At 47.5% G+C, this 22,426-nt stretch overlaps 1 protein-coding gene across 1 annotated transcript in view; it reads right to left on the bottom strand.

The window, feature by feature from the left end:
* Positions 1-22,426, bottom strand: part of LOC139264384 (inactive ubiquitin thioesterase OTULINL-like) — a 155,989-nt gene continuing 133,563 nt past the window's right edge. Inside the window, exon 10 of the transcript XR_011593337.1 lies at positions 1-29. The gene's annotated coding sequence lies outside the window, so the exon portion shown is untranslated. The remainder of the gene's footprint in view (positions 30-22,426) is intronic.

Genomic DNA, 22,426 nt, shown 5'->3' on the forward strand with positions numbered 1-22,426 from the left:
TGGGCAACACCGACGGACAGCAGAGCATGCTGGAAATAAACAACTACATGAACTATGGAGTCTTGTTTAATTTAACGGACAGAATGTGCATCCCAGCAGCCAAGGACTGGAGTAAGGATAGGACTTATTTTAATGCATGGTTACAAGTGAATCCTAATAAGAATCCTAATAAGAATAAGAGTATGTGTACAGTGCTCCACGGGTATAAGGAGCAGATGCATTAAACGGAGGGATGTCAAAGGGCCCGATGAATGTACTTTCGGCATAATTTGAGCGCCTCCGGGACAATCCCAGCAATCGGTCATCCGCAAGAAGGGAATGGGGCTGTGTGGGTATTACGAGGAGGCGGGGGCGGCTGCAATATCATTGTATGTATGTTTCTCACCCCCTCCAACACCGCACCCCATAAGAACCACTACATTGCCCGAGGAACTGCCTTGTCCCATAACTACTAAGGGACCAGAGAATGGGATTGTAATGTACAACGAAGGGGAACTGTTGTATGATAATGTTAAACATGAAATTGTGCCTGTTCTGATCAATATTTCAGGCATCCAGATGCCGGAATACTGTACCGAACAGTCAAGGAAAATGTACAATGTATGAAGTAAAGTTGTAATGCAGCAGGCTGCCGATGCAATGGGTGCCAGTAGATTCTGGGGACAGGGGTCAGCCCCCAGGATAAAGAGGGAACTAATTAATGATATTGCTACCGTTTCAATACAGGGACCTCCGTAGTAAACTCAATAGACATACAAGGGTTAAATGAGAGGCTGGAACAGCTTAGAGGGGTGATGAAGGGGTTATTGGAGAGGGTGGAGCAAAACCAGGAAGACCAAGCCAACCTAGGAAAGGAGGGTGCCGAAATCCAGTTGGATGGCATCTCAGTCCTGGAAGCTCACGCCAAAACCATCAATCACCTCATTGATAGAGAAAAAGAAGATACAGGAAAGCAAAGACAGGGGCAACTCTGTCACGCTTATGGTCTGTGGATGGTGGGACAGATCCGCCACAATCTCGACCAGATCCAACACGGGGAGGTACCCGATTGGATAGACAGTTCACATTTAGCTCAGTTAGCTAACAAAAGGGGGACACTGGATAATTGTACTCTGAAGGGACTGACCCGAGTATACCCAGCAATTCTAGATTGCCAGATGGGTAGGACTACCGGGATAGGGACAGTCCTGATGATCCCTATAGCCACGCCGGACTCAGGGCCGTTCTCCCTATAACAACGAGAGAATATCAGAATAATACGGGAAAATGTCTCCATACGCTACTACCTGACCACCACCTCTGCCGTTCGTCGAAACAACATACTTACCGGGATTTCCCTAGCAGAATGCAAGCAAAGGGGGGAGATCACAGTATGCCCTCACCCGGTGGGCCGAGGGGAGCTAGACGAGTGCGGGTTTAACCGAACCGATGGGTGTGTACTAGAAATAGTGCCCGCACACATGCACTTCGCGAGGGCAGGCTACGGAGGGAAGGGAAGATACTGCGTCTCTACCACAGAGCGTTCATTCCAGTATAATGACCTGCAGTGCCCTATACCACAGCCAAACTTTTGCTTTACACCACTACGACCTGTCGCGATCGGGCAAGCGCATATTACCCAGGTTAGGCGCCGGAAACCCGAAGTTATTGAGGTAACCGATCAGCTCCATGATCATTTGTAGGATTATGACGAACCAGAGCAGGTCCTTATCCCACATCTAACCGAAGTATTACGAGAATTGAGGCTCAGGGTGGGTCAATCTGTAAAGCTCTACCACCAACTGCAAACTAAAATCAAAGTACTGGAAGAAGATACCGAGGTAGACTTACAAAGTCAGAGTTGGTGGAGAAAGGTCTGGGACTGGGGAATAAATGTGAACATCCACCAATGGATTTGAATAATTTCACATATACTGGTCGGGATACAATTGATCTTAGCAATAACATGGGGCGTAATGGCCTGCCAGGCATGCAGACACCACGCACAACGAAGACGAACAAATCACCGTTCCCCGGATACTAAACAAGCCTGTTTTATAAGGGGGCAGGAGGATTTAGCCTTTGTTAATTTGATTTAAGCAACCGGGACTCCTGAAACCGCGTGACTGGCCAGCACGTTGAGGCAGGGAGTACCGGGCCGTATACAAAATCTAATAAAGGTCGAATGGTTGGTTAAAAGGGGACTAGGACTAGTCCCTTTACCGAAAGGGGGAGTTGTTGTAGGAGGTAGGCACCTTTAGAATATACCAGAACACTAGGCATTAGGCACCTGCTAGATATATCTAAACGCATATAAGTTTAAAGTGGCCACACATAAAATGGCTGCCCAGGCATGATGGGAAATCAGGTAGTCAAGCTGTGAACTGTTGAATGTTCAATGACCAAGCAATAACCCTGTGAGGCCCACTATAGGAATGCCTTGGATGCAGGAAGAAAGAGATAAGAGGAAAACCATCCCCTGTGAACAAGGCCATAAACCAATTAATTCCCCAGGAAGAAAGATAAGAGGGAAACCATCTCCTGTAAACAAGGTTATAAACCAATTATTTCTCCCAGATGAAAGAACTAGGGAGAGAACCTATCTCCTATAGTAAAGTCATCAATCAGCCCAAGCTGACAATAACCGAACATATGGTTCCCGAGACACTAGGGGAATTCTATTGGGTTAAAAGAACCTATATGTAATCTATAATTGTTGTGATTGGCTTGTGTCCAGCTGTGATGGGCTGTGTAGCTGTAGTAAACTGTTTGTAACTGTTGTGAAACATATAAAGGTGCATGTAACCCTTTGTTCTGTGGAGAGAAACCTGGATACGGTCCTGAGTTTTCCTCCCCGCTGAGCGTAATAAAGGCCGCCAGGCGTTGGAACCGACTCTGAGTGTTGAGTGATTCTTCTGAGAGAACGCTAACGCTAACAGTAAGGAAACCAAAACTCCACACAATACTCCAGGTGTGGTCTCACCAAGGCCCTGTATAAAAGTAGTAAGACATCTTTGCTCCTGTACTTGGGGCCCGTCCGAACAGCTCCTCTTCGGCAGGGCCCACCTGAATAGTTCCTCTTCGGCAGGGCCCACCCGAACACCTCCTCCACGGCGGGGCCCACCTGAATAGTTCCTCTTCGGCAGGGCCCACCCGAACACCTCCTCCACGGCGGGGCCCACCTTAACAGCTCCTCTTCGGCAGGGCCCACCCAAACAGCTCCTCTTCGGCAGTGCCCACATGAACACCTCCTCCATGGCGGGGCCCACCTGAATAGTTCCTCTTCGGCAGGGCCCATTCGAACATCTCCTCCACGGCGGGGCCCACTCGAACACCTCCTCCATGGCGGGGCCCACTCGAACACCTCCTCCACGGCGGGGCCCACTCGAACACCTCCTCCACGGCAGGGCCCACTCGAACACCTCCTCCACGGCGGGGCCCACCCAAACAGCTCCTCTTCGGCAGGGCCCACTCGAACACATCCTCCACGGCGGGGCCCACCCGAACAGCTCCTCTTCGGCAGTGCCCACTCGAACACCTCCTCCACGGCGGGGCCCACCCGAACAGCTCCACCTCAGCGGGGCCCACTCGAACACCTCCTCCACGGCGGGGCCCACCCAAACAGCTCCTCTTCGTAAGGGCTCACTCGAACACCTCCTCCACGGCGGGGCCCACCCGAACAGCTCCACCTCAGCGGGGCCCACTCGAACACCTCCTCCACGGCGGGGCCCACCCGAACAGCTCCACGTCAGCAGGGCCCACTCGAACACCTCCTCCATGGTGGGGCCCACTCGAACACCTCCTCCATGGCAGGGCCCACTCGAACACCTCCTCCACGGCGGGGCCCGCCCGAACAGCTCCTCTTCGGCAGGGCCCACATGAACGTCTCCTCCACGGCGGGGCCCACCCAAACAGCTCCACCTCAGCGGGGCCCACTCGAACACCTCCTCCACGGCGGGGCCCACCCAAACAGCTCCTCTTCGGCAGGGCCCACTCGAACACCTCCTCCACGGCGGGGCCCGCCCAAACAGCTCCTCCACGGCGGGGCCCACTCGAACACCTCCTCCACGGCGGGGCCCACTCGAACACCTCCTCCACGGCGGGGCCCGCCCGAACAGCTCCACCTCAGCGGGGCCCACCCGAACACCTCCTTGGTGGTGGTGCCCACCCGACGACCTCATCGACGGGGCCGGCGACCCAAATAGCTCCTCGACGGGACCCCCACTCCCCTTTCTGACGTTCCGAATTCTGGAAATACCTGAACTGGGCTCAGGTGTTTCCGGATTCGTGACGTCAGAAAGACGATCGAAATTCCGGAAAAGCCCAAATCCGGAATGGCCTCAGCCCCGAGGGTTCCGGATTCTCGACCTTCCAAATGTATCTATATGTGGTTCATGTTTTATGATAAAAAATTTTATTGGAATGCTGTATATTTGGTGCTGTTTCTCATTTCAGTTTTTTGCGGCTCTGCTATGGAGTGGGAAATTGATGTAATGATGGGAACATACAGACCAACTGGGAAATAGCCTGGAACCGAACCGTGCTTGCATACCATCCTTGCAGAAGGCCGATTGAGTGCCTGCCTCTTCTGACACTGCTATTGCTGCTGCTGTTCCTCTTTCTCTTCCAGGAGAGGGAGCGGCAGTTCGGGAGACCCATAAAAGGGCATGGCCGTCGGAGGAGGCCAGCTGATGCAGGGGCAGATGGTAAACAAAGAAGTAAAAAGAAATTGAAGTTTGACGTCACAGCCAAGCGGGTAAGTGATTGGCTGATGGATTGGTGAGTATTTAATCGTCTTCTTTTTCTTTTTCTTTTCTTATCAGTAGGTAATCTTTGGCATTGTTGCCAAATTAAGTTAATTTAATGGTTAAGTCATGGCAGAAGAGCCCAGACCCATGTCATGCTCCTCCTGTGCTATGTGGAAAATCAGGGATGCTTCATGACTACTATGTGTGCAGGAAGTGTGTCCAGCTGCAGCTCCTGTCAGACTGCATTGTGGTACTGGAGCTGTGCATGAATTCACTCTGGAGCATCGCAATGCTGAAGATGTCGTGAATAGCACGTTTAGTGAGTTTGTCACACCGCAGGTAAAGTTTACACAAGCAGATAGGGAATGGGTGACCAGCAGGAAGAGCAGTGCAAGGAAGATAGTGCAGGGGTCTCCTGCGGTCATCTCCCTCCAAAACAGATATACCGTTTTGGGTACTGTTGGGGGAGATGGCTCATCAGGGGATGGCAGCAGCAGCTAAGTTCATGGGTGGCTCTGCTGCACAGGAGGGCAGGAAGAAGAGTGGGAGAGCTATAGTGGTAGGGGATTCAATTGTAAGGGGAATAGATAGGCATTTCTGCGGCCACAATCGAGACTCCAGGATGGTATGTTGCCTCCCTGGTGCAAGGGTCAAGGATGTCTCGGAACGGCTGCAGGCCATTCTGGAGGGGGAGGGTGAACAGCCAATTGTCATGGTGCATATAGGTACCAATGATATAGGTAAAAAATGGGATGAGGTCCTACAAGCTGAATTTAGGGAGCTAGGAGTTAAATTAAAAGGTAGGACCTCAAAGATAGTAATCTGAGGATTGCTACCAGTGCCACGTGCTAGTCAGAGTAGAAATAGCAGGATAATTAAGATGAATACGTGGCTTGAGGAATGGTGCAAGAGGGAGGGATTCAAATTCCTGGGACATTGGAACCGGTTCTGGGGGAGGTGGGACCAGTACAAACCGGCGGTCTGCTAGTGTTTGCTAGTGCTGTTAGGGAGGGTTTAAACTAATATGGCAGGGGGATGGGAATCTATGCAGGGAGACAAGGGGAAGTAAAATGGGGGCAGAAGCAAAAGGTAGAAAGGAGATAAGGAAAAGTGGAGGGCAGAGAAATCAAAGGCAAAAATCAAAAAGGGCCACATTACAACATAATTCTAAAAGGACAAAGTGTGTTAAAAAAACAAGCCTGTGCCTCAATGCAAGGAACATTCGTAATAAGGTGGATGAATTAACTGCGCAGATAGCTGTTAACGGATATGATGTAATTGGGATTACGGAGACATGGCTCCAGAGTGACCAAGGCTGGGAACTCAACATCCAGGGGTATTCAATATTCAGGAAGGATAGATAGAAAGGAAAAGAAGGTGGGGTAGTGTTGCTGGTTAAAGAGGAGATTAACGCAATAGTAAGGAAGGACATTAGCTTGGATGATGTGGAATCTGTATGGGTAAAGCTGTGGAACACAAAAGGGCAGAAAATGCTAGTGGGAGTTGTGTACAGACGAGTAGTGTGGTTGGGGATGGCATCAAACAGGAAATTAGGGATGCGTGCAATAAAGGTACAGCAGTTATAATGGGTGACTTTAATCTACGTATAAATTGGGCTAACCAAACTGGTAGCAATACGGTGGAGGAGGATTTTCTGGAGTGTTAAGGGATGGTTTTCTACACCAATATGTCGAGGAACCAATTAGATCTGGCCATCCTAGACTGGGTGTTGTGTAATGAGAGAGGATTAATTATCAATCTTGTTGTGCGAGGCCCCTTGGGGAAGAGTGACCATAATATGGTAGAATTCTTCATTTAAGATGGAGAGTGACACAGTTAATTCAGAGACTAGGGTCCTGAACTTAAAGAAAGGTCACTTCGATGGTATGAGAAGTGAATTGGCGAGGATAGACTGGCGAATGATACTTAAAGGGTTGACGGTGGATAGGCAATGGCAAATATTTAAAGATCACATGGATGAACTTCAACAATTGTACATCCCTGTCTGGTATAAAAATAAAACGGGAAAGGTGGATCAACCGTGGCAAACAAGGGAAATTAGGGATCGTGTTAAATCCAAGGAAGATGAATATAAATTGGTCATAAAAAGCAGCAAACCTGAGGACTGGGAGAAATTTAGAATTCAGCAGAGGAGGACAAAGAGTTTAATTAGGAGGGGGAAAATAGAGTATGAGAGTAAGCTTTCAGGGAACATAAAAACTGACTGCAAAAGCTTCCATAAATATGTGAAGAGAAAAAGATTAGTGAAGACAAACGTAGGTTCCTTGCACTCGGATTCAGGTGAATTTATAATGGAGAACAAAGAAATGGCAGACCAATTGAACAAATACTTTGGTTCTGTCTTCACGAAGGAAGACACAAATAATCTTCCGGAAATACTAGGGGACCGAGGGTCTAGCGAGAAGGAGAAACTGAAGGAAATCCTTATTAGTCAGGAAATTGTGTTAGGGAAATTGATAGGATTGAAGGCCGATAAATCCCCAGGGCCTGATAGTCTGCGTCCCAGAGTAATTAAGGAAGTGACCCTAGAAATAGTGGATGCATTGGTGGTCATTTTCCAACATTCTATAGACTCTGGATCAGTTCCTATGGATTGGAGGGTAGCTAATGTAACTCGACTTTTTAAAAAAGGAGGGAGAGAAAACAGGGAATTATAGACCGGTTAGCCTGACATCGGGAATGGGGAAAATGTTGGAATCAATTATTAAAGATGTAATAGCAGCGCATTTGGAAAGCAGTGACAGGTCCAAGTCAGCATGGATTTATGAAAGGTAAATCATGCTTGAAAAATCTTCTGGAATTTTTTGAGAATGTAACTAGTTGAGTGGACAAGGAAGAACCAGTGCATTGTGGTGTATTTGGACTTTCCAAAGGCTTTTGACAAGGTCCCACACAAGAAATTATTGTGCAAAATTAAAGCACATGGTATTGGGGGTAATGTATTGATGTGGATAGAGAACTAGTTGGCAGACAGGAAGCAAAGAGTCGGAATAAACGGGTCCTTTTCAGAATGGCAGGCAGTGACTAGTGGGTTACCACAAGGTTCAGTGTTGGGACCCCAGCTCTTTACAATATACATTAATGATTTAGATGAAGGAATTGAATTTAATATCTCCAAGTTTGCAGATACACTAAGCTAGGTGGCAGTGTGAGCTGTGAGGAGGATGTTAAGAGGCTGCAGGGTGACTTGTCAGGTTAGGTGAGTGGGCAAATGCATGGTAGATACAGTATAATGTAGATAAATGTGAGGTTATCCACTTTGGTGACAAAACAGGAAGGCAGAATATTATCTGAATGTTGACAGATTAGGAAAAGGGGAGGTGCAACGAGACCTGGGTATCATGGTACATCAGTCATTGAAAGTTGGCATGCAGGTACAGCAGGCGGTGAAGAAGACAAATGGCATGTTGGCCTTCATAGCGAGAGGATTTGAATATAGGAGCAGGGAAGTCTTACTGCAGTTGTACAGGGCCTTGGTGAGGCCACACCTTGAATATTGTGTACAGTTTTGGTCTCCTAATCTGAGGAAGGACATTCTTGCTATTGAGAGAGTGCAGCAAAGGTTCACCAGACTGATTCCCAGGATGGCAGGACAGACATATGATGAAAGATTGGATTGACTAGGCTTATATTCACTAGAATTTAGAAGAATCAGAGGTGATCTCATAGAAAAATATAAAATTCTGACGGGATTGGACTGGTTAGATGCAGGAAAAATGTTCCCGATGTTGGGGAAGTCCAGAACCAGTGATCACAGTCTCAGGATACGGGGTAAGCCATTTAGGACCGAGATGAGGAGAAACTTCTTCACTCAGAGAATTGTGAACCTGTGGAATTCTCTACCACAGAAAGTTGTTGAAGTCAGTTCGTTAGATATATTCAAAAGGGAGTTAGATGTGACCCTTACGGCTAAAGGGATCAAAGGGTATGGAGAGAAAGCAGGAATGAGGTACTAAAGTTGCATGATCAGCCATGATCATATTGAGGGAGTGCAGCGAAGATTCACCAGACTGATTCCCGGGATGGCGGGACTGACCTATCAAGAAAGACTGGATCAACTGGGCTTGTATTCACTGGAGTTCAGAAGAATGAGAGGGGACCTCATAGAAACGTTTAAAATTCTGACGGGTTTAGACAGGTTAGATGCAGGAAGAATGTTCCCAATGTTGGGGAAGTCCAGAACCAGAGGTCACAGTCTAAGGATAAGGGGTAAGCCATTTAGGACCGAGATGAGGAGAAACTTCTTCACCCAGAGAGTGGTGAACCTGTGGAATTCTCTACCACAGAAAGTAGTTGAGGCCAATTCACTAAATATATTCAAAAGGGAGTTAGATGAAGTCCTTACTACTCGGGGGATCAAGGATTATGGCGAGAAAGCAGGAAGGGGGTACTGAAGTTTCATGTTCAGCCATGAACTCATTGAATGGCGGTGCAGGCTAGAAGGGCTGAATGGCCTGCTCCTGCACCTATTTTCTATGTTTCTATGAATGGTGGTGCAGGCTCGAAGGGCCAAATGGCCTACTCCTGCACCTATTTTCTATGTTTCTATGTTCTCTCGTCCTCATCCTACTCCTCATTCTCCTCCTCGTCCTCCTCCTCCTCCTGAGGTGGTGGAGCTATGCCTGGTGGCAATGGCTGAGCCCTCATGATGGGCAAGTCATGCAGCAGACAACGACAAAAAGGGGCACCCACTCAGCCGGGTACTGGAGGACTTCTCCCGAGCGGTCAAGGCAACGGATGCATTGCTTCAACACTCCGATGGTCTGCTCAATGATGTTCCAGGTGGCAGCATGGCTCTGATTATATGAGTGCTGGGCAGGGGTGTTGGGGTTGTGGAGGGGAGTCATGGGCCAGGTGGAGAGTGAATAGCCCTTGTCTCTGAGCAGCCAGCCGTGAGCTTGATGTGGTGGCACAGGATGAATGCATCCTGGCGACTGCCAGGATAGCAGGCGTTGATGGTGAGGATTCGGCATGTGGGGTTGCACACCAACTGTAACATTAGGTGAGTGGTAACCTTTGTGGTTACGGAATACCTTAGGATTGTTATGTGGTGCCCGCAAAGCTATGTGGGTGCAGTCAATGGTGCCTTGCACCATGGGAAAGTCCGCTATCCTGGCAAATCCACATGTACGCTCATGCTGCTGCTAGCTGGTGATGGGGAAGGAAATGTAGTCCCTTCTCCTTCTGTAGAAAGCATCTGTGACCTCACGGATGCAGCAATGAATGGAAACTGGGAGATGTTGGAAATGTCTCCTGCTGCATATTGGAAGGATCCATTGGCATAGAAATTGAGTGCATTGGTGACCTTGATTATGGTTACCACACTTTAGGAAGGAAGTGAAGGCTTTCGATCGGATACAGAAGAGATTTACTAGAACGGTATAAGGGATGAGGGATTACAGTAACTTGGGTAGACTGGAAAAGCTAGGGCTGTTCCTTTCAAGCAGAGACGGCCAAGAGGAGATTTGATAGAGGTGTTTACAACGTGAAGGGTTTAGATAGACAAAGTAAAGAGAAATTGGTGGAAGGATCGATAATCAAAAGGCGATTGTCAAAGAACCAGTGGCCATATGAGGAAAAGTTTCTTTGCACAATGAGTGGTTAGGATTTGGAATTCACTGCCTGATAATGTGATGGAAACAGTTTCAATATTAGCTTTCAAAAGGGAATTGAATAAACACTTTATGTAGAAAAAAATCGCAGGGGTATGAGGAAAGAATGGGGGAGTGGGACTAACTGGATCGCTCTTCGAAAGATCCAGGGCAGACTTAATGGGGCAAATGGCCTTATTCCATGCTGTACTATTCTATAAATCTATAATTCTATTTACATTAAGGATTGGGGTTTAATAAATGCCATCTGATCGTTTTGAATTGATTATCTCCTTGTAAATTGTCTAAAGAGCATAAAAATGAATTTCAACAGAACTATTTCCTCTGGCACTTGCATCATTTTGGAATTCTAAGTGTTAACATAGCTAATAATAATTCTATGCCTCACATTCTTTGCCTTATTACGACAGCTGGAGCTCTGGTCAATGGAATTTCCTGGCAAAGATTATTTTACTCAATTGTTGATGGATCATGAAAAGAACATTAAACTATGGCCAGAACAGTTGAAGGAAGGCATCCACCGCCACAATACTTTACCATGAATCTGTTTCAAACAGTTTTTAAGAAAGTTTGGTGCAGCGGGGTGTGGGGGTGGGTAGGGGGTGAGATGTTGGTAGTGGGGCGAGGGTTGTTGTGGAGGTGTACTGTGGGGTGAGAAAACTGGTGTAACATGAGATGGAAGACGATAAATAATTTAGCATGGGAGTATTTCCATCCTAAAAATAGAATTTTAGCAGGCAATGAAAAGTTTGAGCCAAGTCATATGGAGTATAAGAAGTATTGCAAGCAAAAGTGACAAAAATGATTACCTATGTGCTTTCAGGCATCCATTTAAATTAAACACATACATTTATATGATGCACAAGGTACAGTCTTTACTCAGTTCCACATAAACATAAAATAGTTTAAATTCTGCTCAGGATTACTGTTTATTAAATCATTCCAAATGTTCCTGATTCACGATAAACCTGGGACCCCCAACTATTTACAATCTATATTAACGACTTGGAAGAAGGGACTGAGTGTAACGTAGCCAAGTTTGATGATGATACAAAGATGGGAGGAAAAGAAATGTGTGAGGAGGACACAAAAAATCTGCAAAAGGACATAGACAGGCTAAGTGAGTGGGCAAAAATTTGGCAGATGGAGTATAATGTTGGGAAGTGTGAGGTCATGCACTTTGGCAGAAAAAATCAAAGAGTAAGTTATTATTTAAATGGAGAAAGATTGCAAAGTGCTACAGTGCAGCGGGACCTGAGGGTACTTGTGCATGAAACACAAAAGGATAGTATGCAGGTACAGCAAGTGATCAGGAAGACCAATGGAATCTTGGCCTTTATTGCCAAGGGGATCGAGTATAAAAGCAGGGAAGTCTTGCTACAGTTGTACAGGGTATTGGTGAGGCCACACCTGGAATACTGCGTGCAGTTTTAGTTTCCATATTTACAAAAGGATGTACTTGCTTTGGAGGAAATTCAGAGAAGGTTCACTAGGTTGATTCCGAAAATGAGGGGGTTGACTTATGAGGAAAGGTTGAGTAGGTTGGGCCTCTACTCATTGAAATTCAGAAGAATGAGAGGTGATCTTATTGAAATGTATAAGATTATGAGGGGTTTTGACAAGTGGATGCAGAGAGGATGTTTCCACTGATGGGGGAGACTAGAACTAGAGGGCATGATCTTAAAATAAGGGGCCGCCCTTTTAAAACTGAGATGAGGAGAAATTTCTTCTCTCAGAGGGTTGTACATCTGTGGAATTCGTTGCCTCAGAGAGCAGTGGAAGCTGGGACATTGAGTAAATTTAAGACAGAAATAAACAGTTTCTTAAACGATAAGGGGATAAGGGGTTATGGGGAGCGGGCGGGGAAGTGGAGCTGAGTCCATGATCATATTAAATGGCGGAGCAGGCTCGAGGGGCCGTATGGCCTACTCCTGTTCCTATTGCTTATTTTCCATGTTCTTATAAACAAATTCAGCACTGATTGTGAAGTAAAATAAATAATAAATAGTTTATGCTTGTGTTACATTGCCCTCTTGTGTTCAGCCTCTTTAGATTCGGAGCTAAATTAGATATTTTGATTAACTATAGTTAAAAGAAAACATCAATGCAAGTACTGTAAATCTATCTATATCTTATTAAAAAACCTTATATCTGTGTGCACTTCTTTCACAAGTTGATTTCCTGTTCTCACAATTTTGTCACACTTTTCTGTCAACTTTTTCTCATTATAGATTCCTATGTCCATAGTTATAATTGATTTTGACTTTGTAAACCTATCACTTTGGCAACCAGGACCGATAAATCGCTCAAAATGCTTTCTGATTTTTTTTCATCTGCCATTTTCTTCTCAATTACTGAAATTTCTACTGTCTAAAATAAGGGGTTAAACAAAATATAATTAACAAAAATAGATTTCACAATAAAATGATTAAATGTATCAACTGAATATTTTTGTGTTTTTGTGCCTTCATTAAATTTTTTACTGAATGGCCGAGGCTTAGACTTAACAGGCTCAATTTTCCCCAAGCCCGTTTTCTGGAGTATTGCCAGAGTTACGCCTGTTTTTCTAGGCCATAAATGCTCCAGAAATATTTTGCCAAAGTTTCCCCAAGGTATAATTCGAATTTGGCGCCGCGCAGCGTGTCCAGTCACCTCGGGGTGGATCCTGCTGTCTGCGCCGAAAAACAAAGCCGCACCTTCTGCGCAAGCGCAGAAAAAAAAGTTACATTTTTGACGCATTCCAATGGACGTACATGCTCAGTACAGCTCGGATTTGGCAATTGGCCATTTTTAAAGAGCCAATTGCGTGTGTGAGAACATTGAGTGCTGTGTGAGAGCATTGGAAAAATTCCAGCTGCAGCAATACAAGATGCAATGCAGTGCAAGGACCAAGAATTTCTTACAGGAAGAAGTGGAGGCATTAGTTACTGTGATTGAGAACAGATGACAGGAGCTGGACACCAGCAGAGGTCACATAAAAGTTCCACCCAAAGAAATGAAGAAACGCTGGAACCAAGTTGCAGAAGATTACTGCGCAGTGGTGATCACCACGAGATCTGGAGGCCAGTGTAAAAAGTGGCAGGATCTTGGTCAAGTAGTTAGTGTAAATAATATTTCCATTTATTCAATGGAATTGCAATTGCAATTGTAAATGTGACCAGCTGTATATGTCCCACCCAGCAGAAAGACACACTCTCTAAAAAGTTGCATTTTCATCTTTGCAGAGGAATGTGGCACATAATAAAAGGGAAAGAACTCGAAAAGGAGGAGGCCTAGCAAATCTGCACCCACTGACACCCTTAGAAGAGAGGGTTGCTTCTTTCATGGGTCCTGCGTGGAAAAAAGCAATCAGTACTGCACAAGCTGGGTCCACACTCGAGGGAGAGGGTAAGTCCTGCAAATTCATCGTGGTCCTTCAAATCAGCCTGCTGCCTGGCCTGCAATATGTGAGCCTATTCATGCCACCCATCCTGCCCCTCCTCTGCTGCAAATCATTTGACTGTTCTGTTAACTTTTACAGAACTTGAGGCCAACACTGACAATGCAGAAGAAGATTCAAATGAGGGTGAACCTGAAGAGGAGAACATCTTCCAATCCAACCCTCCAGAATATGGGGGTGAGGGGGAGGGGGAGGGGATGGAGCTGGATGAAGCTCCCACTGTTGTACTGTCTTTGAAGAGGTGCCGCACATGGAGGTGACAGCCCCTTCCATGACTAGTGGTTTGAGTGTTGGCGGGACATTCCATGGTTTCACACCTTCCGAGGTGGTGGGTCCCAGTGATGTGGTGCAGCGAGGCACACCCAGGGCCCCACTGTCCCAGGCTGCGGGTCCCAGTGTTGGGGTGCGAGCCACACCCATGGGGAGGAGGGGAAGGAGAGCTCAACCTGAGGTGCAGGATCTAACAGATGTGGTTCAGATGATGTCATTGAGTGCGGAGAGCATTGACCTTACCCGATCGCTCCTGGATGCCATCAGTGGGGTGAATGATGAGGTAGCGGGATTGTCGAGAGAAGTAACAGCAATGACACGAGAAATGGGAACGATATTCAGGACCATCAATGAGGGAATAGTGGCCATGAGGGAGGGAATGTCAGAGGTAGTGCAAACCAGGTCGCTGACCATGAGGGTGGGAATGTTGCAGGTCATTGAGACACTGTCAGGAAGCATGAGGGGTGGCATTTTGGAGTTAGCTGCTGCAATAAGGGAACACGCCCAGGCTTCACGTCCATTGATAGAATCAACTGACACTCCCACTCCAATCCCCACACCAGTCTCTGAAGAGCCCAAAATCGGGCCCTCCAACTTGCCACCTGAAGACGAACCCCCCCCACCCTCAAGAGGTGCGCAGTACCTGAGATGTTAGAAAGAATAAGCTTGGTATCAAGCCCAGAAACGCTGCGGGCAGGGGTAGTGGAGTGTCCATGGCCAAGTGCAGCGGGTGGTCTTAGAATAAGGGGTTGAGGGATGGGTGCAGCATTTCTTTGCTGCTGTTGTTGTTATTGTTATTATTGTTACTGTTGTAACTGTTCTCAAATTAAAAGTTTTTTGTAAGTTATGTAAATTTACAAGTTTATAAGTGATCTTAAAGTGTTTAAGTGATCTTAAAGAGTGATATTAAAGTAAAGCTTGATACAAGAATAATTTTATTTAAGTTAAGTACATTGTAAACATTTGAATAAAATATATTTTACATTAAAACTGAATCATGTTCCATTAACACAACACAACATTACGGAACAGCTCCAAACAATAAACATGTCCGTGTGGAATAGTTGTCGCTGAGCCCTCAGGCATCAGTAAAGCATTCACGGATGAGCTGCTGGTGCAAGGCTCGAGCAAACGTTAAAGGGGCACGATGGCCCGCCCTCCTCCGCAGTCGTGCTCCGGACTCAGGCACTTGCATGGCTTCCTCATCCTCATCGTCCTCCTCCTCCTCCTCCTGCTCGTCATCTGCATCTCCCACATCATTATCATCAACCACTCTCACCGCAGGTGGGTCTTCCACTACCAGCTGCTGCTGCCTCATGATGGCTAAGTTATGCAGCATGCAGCACACAACAGTGAACTGACCGACAATCTCAGGGGAGTACAGCAAGTGGCCTCTGGAATGGTCCAGGCATCGGAAACGCTGTTTCAATATGCCAACGGTCCTCTCAGTGATGCTGCGTGTCGCAATGTGCGACATGTTGTATTGACGGTCAGCTTCCGTCCGGGTTACACGTAGGGGTGTCATGAGCCAGGTGGCGAGGGCGTACCCTTTGTCTCCCAGTAGCCAGCTCTGCCCTTCTGGCTGCTGCTGAAACATGGCAGATATAACACTGTCGCATGGGATGAACGCGTCATGGGTGCTGCCAGGGTATCTTGCATCGACTGATATTACATGATGCATGTCATCACACATGAGCTGCAAATTAATGGAGTGGAAGCCTTTTCTGTTCCTGTACATCTCAGAATCGTTCAAAGGTGCTCGCAAGGTGATGTGAGTAGAATCAATGCAGCCTTTGGGAAGCCAGTAATCCTGGAGAAGCCCACAGCCCTGTCATGGATTGCTTGGGTGGTCATGGGGAACTTTATGAAGTCATTCCTATGCGCGTACAGTGCAACCGTGACCTGGCGAATGCAGACATGTGTTGCATGTTGAGAGATGGCGCACACATCCCCAGTTGTAGCTTGAAACAATCCGGAGGCATAGAATGAAAGTGCAGCTGTAACCTTCACTTCAACTGACAAAGCAGTCCTCCTGCTGCTTCTAGGTTGCTGGTCTGCTTTGACCAACTCACAGATCTCACTTACAACTTCTTTGCGGAAACACAGCCTTCTGACAGTCTGCATCACTCATGTCATGTATTCAACTGTCATTGTAATCCATGTATAAACTGACCTAAGTTGTACACCGTGAGAACATTGACCACTCGGTGGTGAACTTGTGGGAGACACTCCTAACCTGGACTTTCAGGTATAAAAGGGGAAGCTCCACCCACCTTCATCACTTCAGTGCTGGCTAATAAAAGTTACTGGTCACAGAGGGACCTTCTCTCAAGTATGGGCCTTGTGTGCATTTATACTGTGTAGTAAGGACCTATTATTGGCAACGAGAAACTGGGATTTAAATCACGCGAGCATGGCCATTAACAGCACAGATGAGCGGTACTGTGTTGGTGATGATTGGGATGATTTTATTGAGAGACTACAGCAAAGTTTCGTCACCAAGGAAAGAGTGGGAAGGATTCGGCCGACAAATGCAGGGCTCATCTCCTGACGGTTTGTGGATCCAGGACGTACTCCCTGATGAAGGACCTTCTAGCGCCAGAGAAGCAGGTGGACAAAACTTTTGAAGAGCTCAGTAAGTTGATCGGGGAACACTAAACTGGCGAGCAGCATGCACATGGCGAGACACCGGTTTTACACGCACCGGCGGCGAGAAGGGCAAAGCGTTCCAGACTTCGTGGCAGACCTCCGGCGACTGGCGAGCCTATGTAAGTTCCCAGATGCATGCAGAGCGGAGATGCTGCGAGACTTTTTTATTGAGGGTATTGGACACGCTGGGGTTTTCAGGAAGCTGATTGAGACCAAAGACTTGACCCTGGAAACGGCGGCTTTGATGGCCCAGACATTTATCTCAGGGGAGGAAGAGACCAGAATGATGTTTGACAAAAATCTTGGCTCAAATGCAGCAAATGGACAGGGAGTCAACATTGTTAATGTGGCACACAGTTCTCCAGGCAGGCAGGGGCAATCGGATATGCCCGAGCATGTAGTCGAACCCAAAGGGGGAATTCAACAGAGACAATGGCAAGCTGAACGGCGATTCATGCCATCGCAATGGACAATGTGGCCAGTAATGGGGCCATCAACACCTGTCAATGGTGCGCTTAAGGACAGTTACACAGACAGTCAGAGACGATCGACTGGTAATGGACCTTTTGTTTCCAACAACGGCTCATGTTGGAGGTGTGGAGGCAAACACCCAGCTAGAGCTTGCAGGTATCAGCAATATACCTGCAGGAATGCAACATCAGCGATCACTTGGCACGTATGTGCAGGAAGCCTGCAGCCAGGTTGATGTACGAGGAGGACAGGACCGATGTAAGCCCTACGAGGCCAAATGAATACTGGGGGAAATCGCTGGAAGCTGAAGTTCAGCAAGTTCATATGGAGCACATATACAGTTCATACACCAGGACGCCACCAATAATGATGAAAGTGCTCCTCAATGGCATCTCAGTATCAATGGAGCTAGACACAGGGGTCAGCCAGTCCCTGATGAGTATCAAACAGTTCGACACGTTGTGGGCGTCCAAGACTAGGAGGCCAATATTATTGCCGATTGACGCACAGCTACGGACATACACAAAGGAGATCATTCCGGTGCTAGGCAGCGCCACGGTAGTTGTGACCCACAAAGATTCGGAGAACAGATTGCCACTCTGGATTGTCCCGAAGGATGGTCCCGCACTGCTGGGGAGGAGTTGGCTTGCTGTCATGAACTGGAAATGGGGCGATGTCAATGCAATTTCTTCTGTGGAGCGAGTATCATGTTCACAGGTTCTGGACAAATTTGACTCATAATTTCAACCTGGCATTGGCACTTTCATGGGGACCAAGGTAGTGATTCACATAAACCCGGACGCCAGGCCAGCACATCACAAGGCCAGAGCGATGCCGTACGTGATGCGGGAAAAGATAGAAGGCGAATTGGACCACCTGCTGAGGGAAGGCATCATCTCGCCAGTCGAATTCAGTGACTGGGCGAGCCCGGTTGTGCCGGTGCTCAAGGCGGATGGGTCGGTCAGGATATGTGGTGATTACAAGGCCACCATCAATCGGGTGTCACTCCGAGACCAGTACCTGCTACCGAGAGTGGAGGACCTCTTTGCGACGTTATCCGGTGGCAAACTTTTTTCAAAATTGGACCTGACCTCAGCTTACATGACCCAGGAGCTGGCGAGTGAGTCAAAGAAGCTGACCACCATCACGACACACAAGGGGTTGTTTGAGTACAACAGATGTCCATTCGGGATTCGCTCGGCCGCCGCGATCTTTCAGCAAAATATGGAAAGCCTCCTCAAGTCGATTCCAAGGACGGTGGTTTTTCAAGATGACATCCTCATCACGGGTTGCGATACTGAAGAACACCTCCACAACCTGGAGGAGGTGCTACACAGACTGGACCGGTAGGGCTGCGACTGAAAAAGGCGAAGTGTGTCTTCCTAGCTCCAGAGGCAGAATTCCTGGGGATGAGGGTAGCAGCTGTTGGGATCAGACCTACTGCGTCCAAACCGGAAGCGATCCAGAGAGCACCCAGACCCCACAACACGACGGAGCTGCGTTCATTCCTGGGGCTCCTGAACTATTTTGGTAACTTTCTTCTCAAATTGAGCACACTGTTAGAGCCGCTACATGTGCTCCTAAGCAAAGGTCGCGAATGGGTCTGGAGGGACAGCCAGGAAAGGGCTTTTGATAGAGCACGCAATTTGTTATGCTCCAACAATCTGTTAACGCTAAATATAAGAAACTTATTTTAACGTGCGATGCGTCATCCTATGGGGTCGGGTGTGTGTTGCAGCATGTTAATGCCAATGGTGAGTTACAGCCGGTAGCTTATGCCTTCAGAAGTCTGTCCCAGGCAGAAAGGGGCTACGGGATGGTAGAAAAGGAAGCGCTTGCATGTGTATATGTAGTAGAAAAAAATGCACCAATACCTGTTTGGCAGGAAATTTGAGCTGGAGACAGATCACAAATCCCTAACGTCCTTTTGGCCAACAACAAGGCCATAAATGCAAATGCATCGGCCCGCATAACGAGGTGGGCACTCACGTTAGCCACCTATGACTATACAATTCGGCACAGACCGGGCATTGAAAACTGCGCCGATGCACTCAGCAGGCTCCCGCTAGCCACCACCAAGGGGTCAACCAAGCATGCTGCTGAGATGGTCATGGCTGTTGAAGCTTTCGAAAGCGAAGGCTCACCCGTTACAGCCCATCAGATCAAAGTCTGGACAAATAGAGACCCGCTACTGTCTTTAGTCAAGAAATGTGTCCTGAATGTGGACTGGGCAACCACGTACGGGGCATACCCTAAGGAATTTAAACCATTTCACATGCGCAAGGATGAACTCTCGATTCAGGCCGATTGCCTACTGTGGGGAAACCGAGTAGTCATGCCCCAGATGGGCAGAGAGGTGTTCATCAGAGAACTCCACAATGAGCACCCGGGCATTGTCATGATGAAGGCAATTGCCAGGTCAGGTCACACGTTTGGTGGCCAGGGATAGATGCAGACCTGGAACTTCGTGTTCGCAGGTGTAACACGTGTGCCCAGCTGGGCAATGCACCCAGGGAAGCCCCCCTTAGCCCTTGGTCCTGGCCCGCCAAGCCATGGTCACGCATCCATGTGGACTACACTGGTACTTTCATGGGAAAAATGTTTTTGGTTGTAGTAGAAGCCTACTCCAAATGGATCGAGTGTGACATTCTTAATTCAAGCACATCCTCTGCCACAGTAGAAAGTCTACGGGCAATGTTCGCCGCCCTTGGTCTACTGGACGTCTTGGTCAGCGACAATGGCCCGTGCTTTACAAGCATTGAATTCCAGGACTTCATGGCAGGAAATTGTATCAACCATGTCAGAACGGCATCAAACGGCCAGGCGGAACGAGCAGTGCAGATAATCAAAGAGTGGATGCTCAGAATCCAAGGGGGTTCCCTACAAAGCCGCTTATCATGCCTCCTGTTGGCCAATAGATCCCGACCACACTCGCTCACAAGGGTTCCACCCACAGAGCTGCTAATAAAAAGGACGCTCAAAACCAGGTTATCCCTTATACAACCCACCATGAAAGAAATTGTTGAGAGCAGGTGCCAGTCACAATGTGACTAACATGACAGAAATGCGAGGGCGCGATGTATTGATGTCAATGACCCTGTCTTTGTTCTCAACTACGCTGCAGGGCCAAATGGCTCACAGGCACTGTGATTGCCAAAGAGGGGAATAGGATTCTGGTAGTTAAACTTACCAATGCACAAATCTGCCGCAAACACGTGGATCAAACAAAAAGGAGGTTTCGCAACCCCATAGAAGAAGCAGAGGAAGAACACGATGTAGAGTTCACTCCACCACAGGTGACCAAACACCGGAACCGAGTGGAGGAGAGCCCAGTCACTGTAGGCAGTCCGGACAGGCCTGAGGCATCGCAAACAGCAGACACTCAGGCCAGCGCCTAACAACCGGTGCCCCAACTCAGACGCTCTACAAGGGAGCGTAAACCACCAGAGAGACTTAACCTGTGATCCCAATAAGACTTTGGCGGGGAGGTGATGTCATGTATTCAACTGACATTGTAACCCATGTGTAAACTGACCTAAGTTGTACACTGTGAGAACATTGACCACTAGGTGGTGAACTTGTGGGAGACACTCCTAACCTGGACTTTCAGGTATAAAAGGGGAAGCTCCACCCACCTTCATCACTTCAGTGCTGGCTAATAAAGGTTACTGGTCACAGAGTGACCTTCTCTCAAGTATGGGCCTCATGTGCATTTATACTGTATAGTAAGGACATATTAACTCAGGTGGAGGTATGAACGCCTGTCTCGATATACCTGAGATGGGTAAGGCCTCCTGCCCAGCACCCTACGCGCTATGATGTTCCTTATGTGATGAAGTCGAATCAATTGTCTCCTAAGTAGCGCCATGATGCAGAAGGCTCGCACAAGGTCAGTATTACATAGAAACATAGAAAATAGGTGCAGGAGCAGGCCATTCAGCCCTTCTAGCCTGCACCGCCATTCAATGAGTTCATGGCTGAACATGAAACTTCAGTACCCCCTTCCTGCTTTCTCGCCATAACCCTTGATCCCCCGAGTAGTAAGGACTTCATCTAACTCCCTTTTGAATATATTTAGTGAATTGGCCTCAACTACTTTCTGTGGTAGAGAATTCCACAGGTTCACCACTCTCTGGGTGAAGAAGTTTCTCCTCATCTCGGTCCTAAATGGCTTGCCCCTTATCCACAGACTGTGACCCCTGGTTCTGGACTTCCCCAACATTGGGAACATTCTTCCTGCATCTAACCTGTCTAAACCCGTCAGAATTTTAAACGTTTCTATGAGGTCCCCTCTCATTCTTCTGAACTCCAGTGAATACAAGCCCAGTTGATCCAGTCTTTCTTGATAGGTCAGTCCCGCCATCCCGGGAATCAGTCTGGTGAATCTTCGCTGCACTCCCTCAATAGCAAGAATGTCCTTCCTCAAGTTAGGAGACCAAAACTGTACACAATACTCCAGGTGTGGCCTCACCAAGGCCCTGTACAACTGTAGCAACACCTCCCTGCCCCTGTATTCAAATCCCCTCGCTATGAAGGCCAACATGCCATTTGCTTTCTTAACCGCCTGCTGTACCTGCATGCTAACCTTCAATGACTGATGTACCATGACACCCAAGTCTCGTTGCACCTTCCCTTTTCCTAATCTGTCACCATTCAGATAATAGTCTGTCTCTCTGTTTTTACCACCAAAGTGGATAACCTCACATTTATCCACATTATACTTCATCTGCCATGCATTTGCCCACTCACCTAACCTATCCAAGTCACTCTGCAGCCTAATAGCATCCTCCTCGCAGCTCACACTGCCACCCAACTTAGTGTCATCCGCAAATTTGGAAATACTGCATTTAATCCCCTCGTCTAAATCATTAATGTACAATGTAAACAGCTGGGGCCCCAGCACAGAACCTTGCGGCACCCCAATAGCCACTGCCTGCCATTCTGAAAAGTACCCGTTTACTCCTACTCTTTGCTTCCTGTCTGACAACCAGTTCTCAATCCACGTCAGCACACTACCCCCAATCCCATGTGCTTTAACTTTGCACATTAATCTCTTGTGTGGGACCTTGTCGAAAGCCTTCTGAAAGTCCAAATATACCACATCAACTGGTTCTCCTTTGTCCACTTTACTGGAAACATCCTCAAAAAATTCCAGAAGATTTGTCAAGCATGATTTCCCTTTCACAAATCCATGCTGACTTGGACCTATCATGTCACCATTTTCCAGATGCACTGCT

Source organism: Pristiophorus japonicus, chromosome 5 (assembly GCF_044704955.1).
Source record: "Pristiophorus japonicus isolate sPriJap1 chromosome 5, sPriJap1.hap1, whole genome shotgun sequence".
NCBI lineage: Eukaryota > Metazoa > Chordata > Chondrichthyes > Pristiophoridae > Pristiophorus > Pristiophorus japonicus.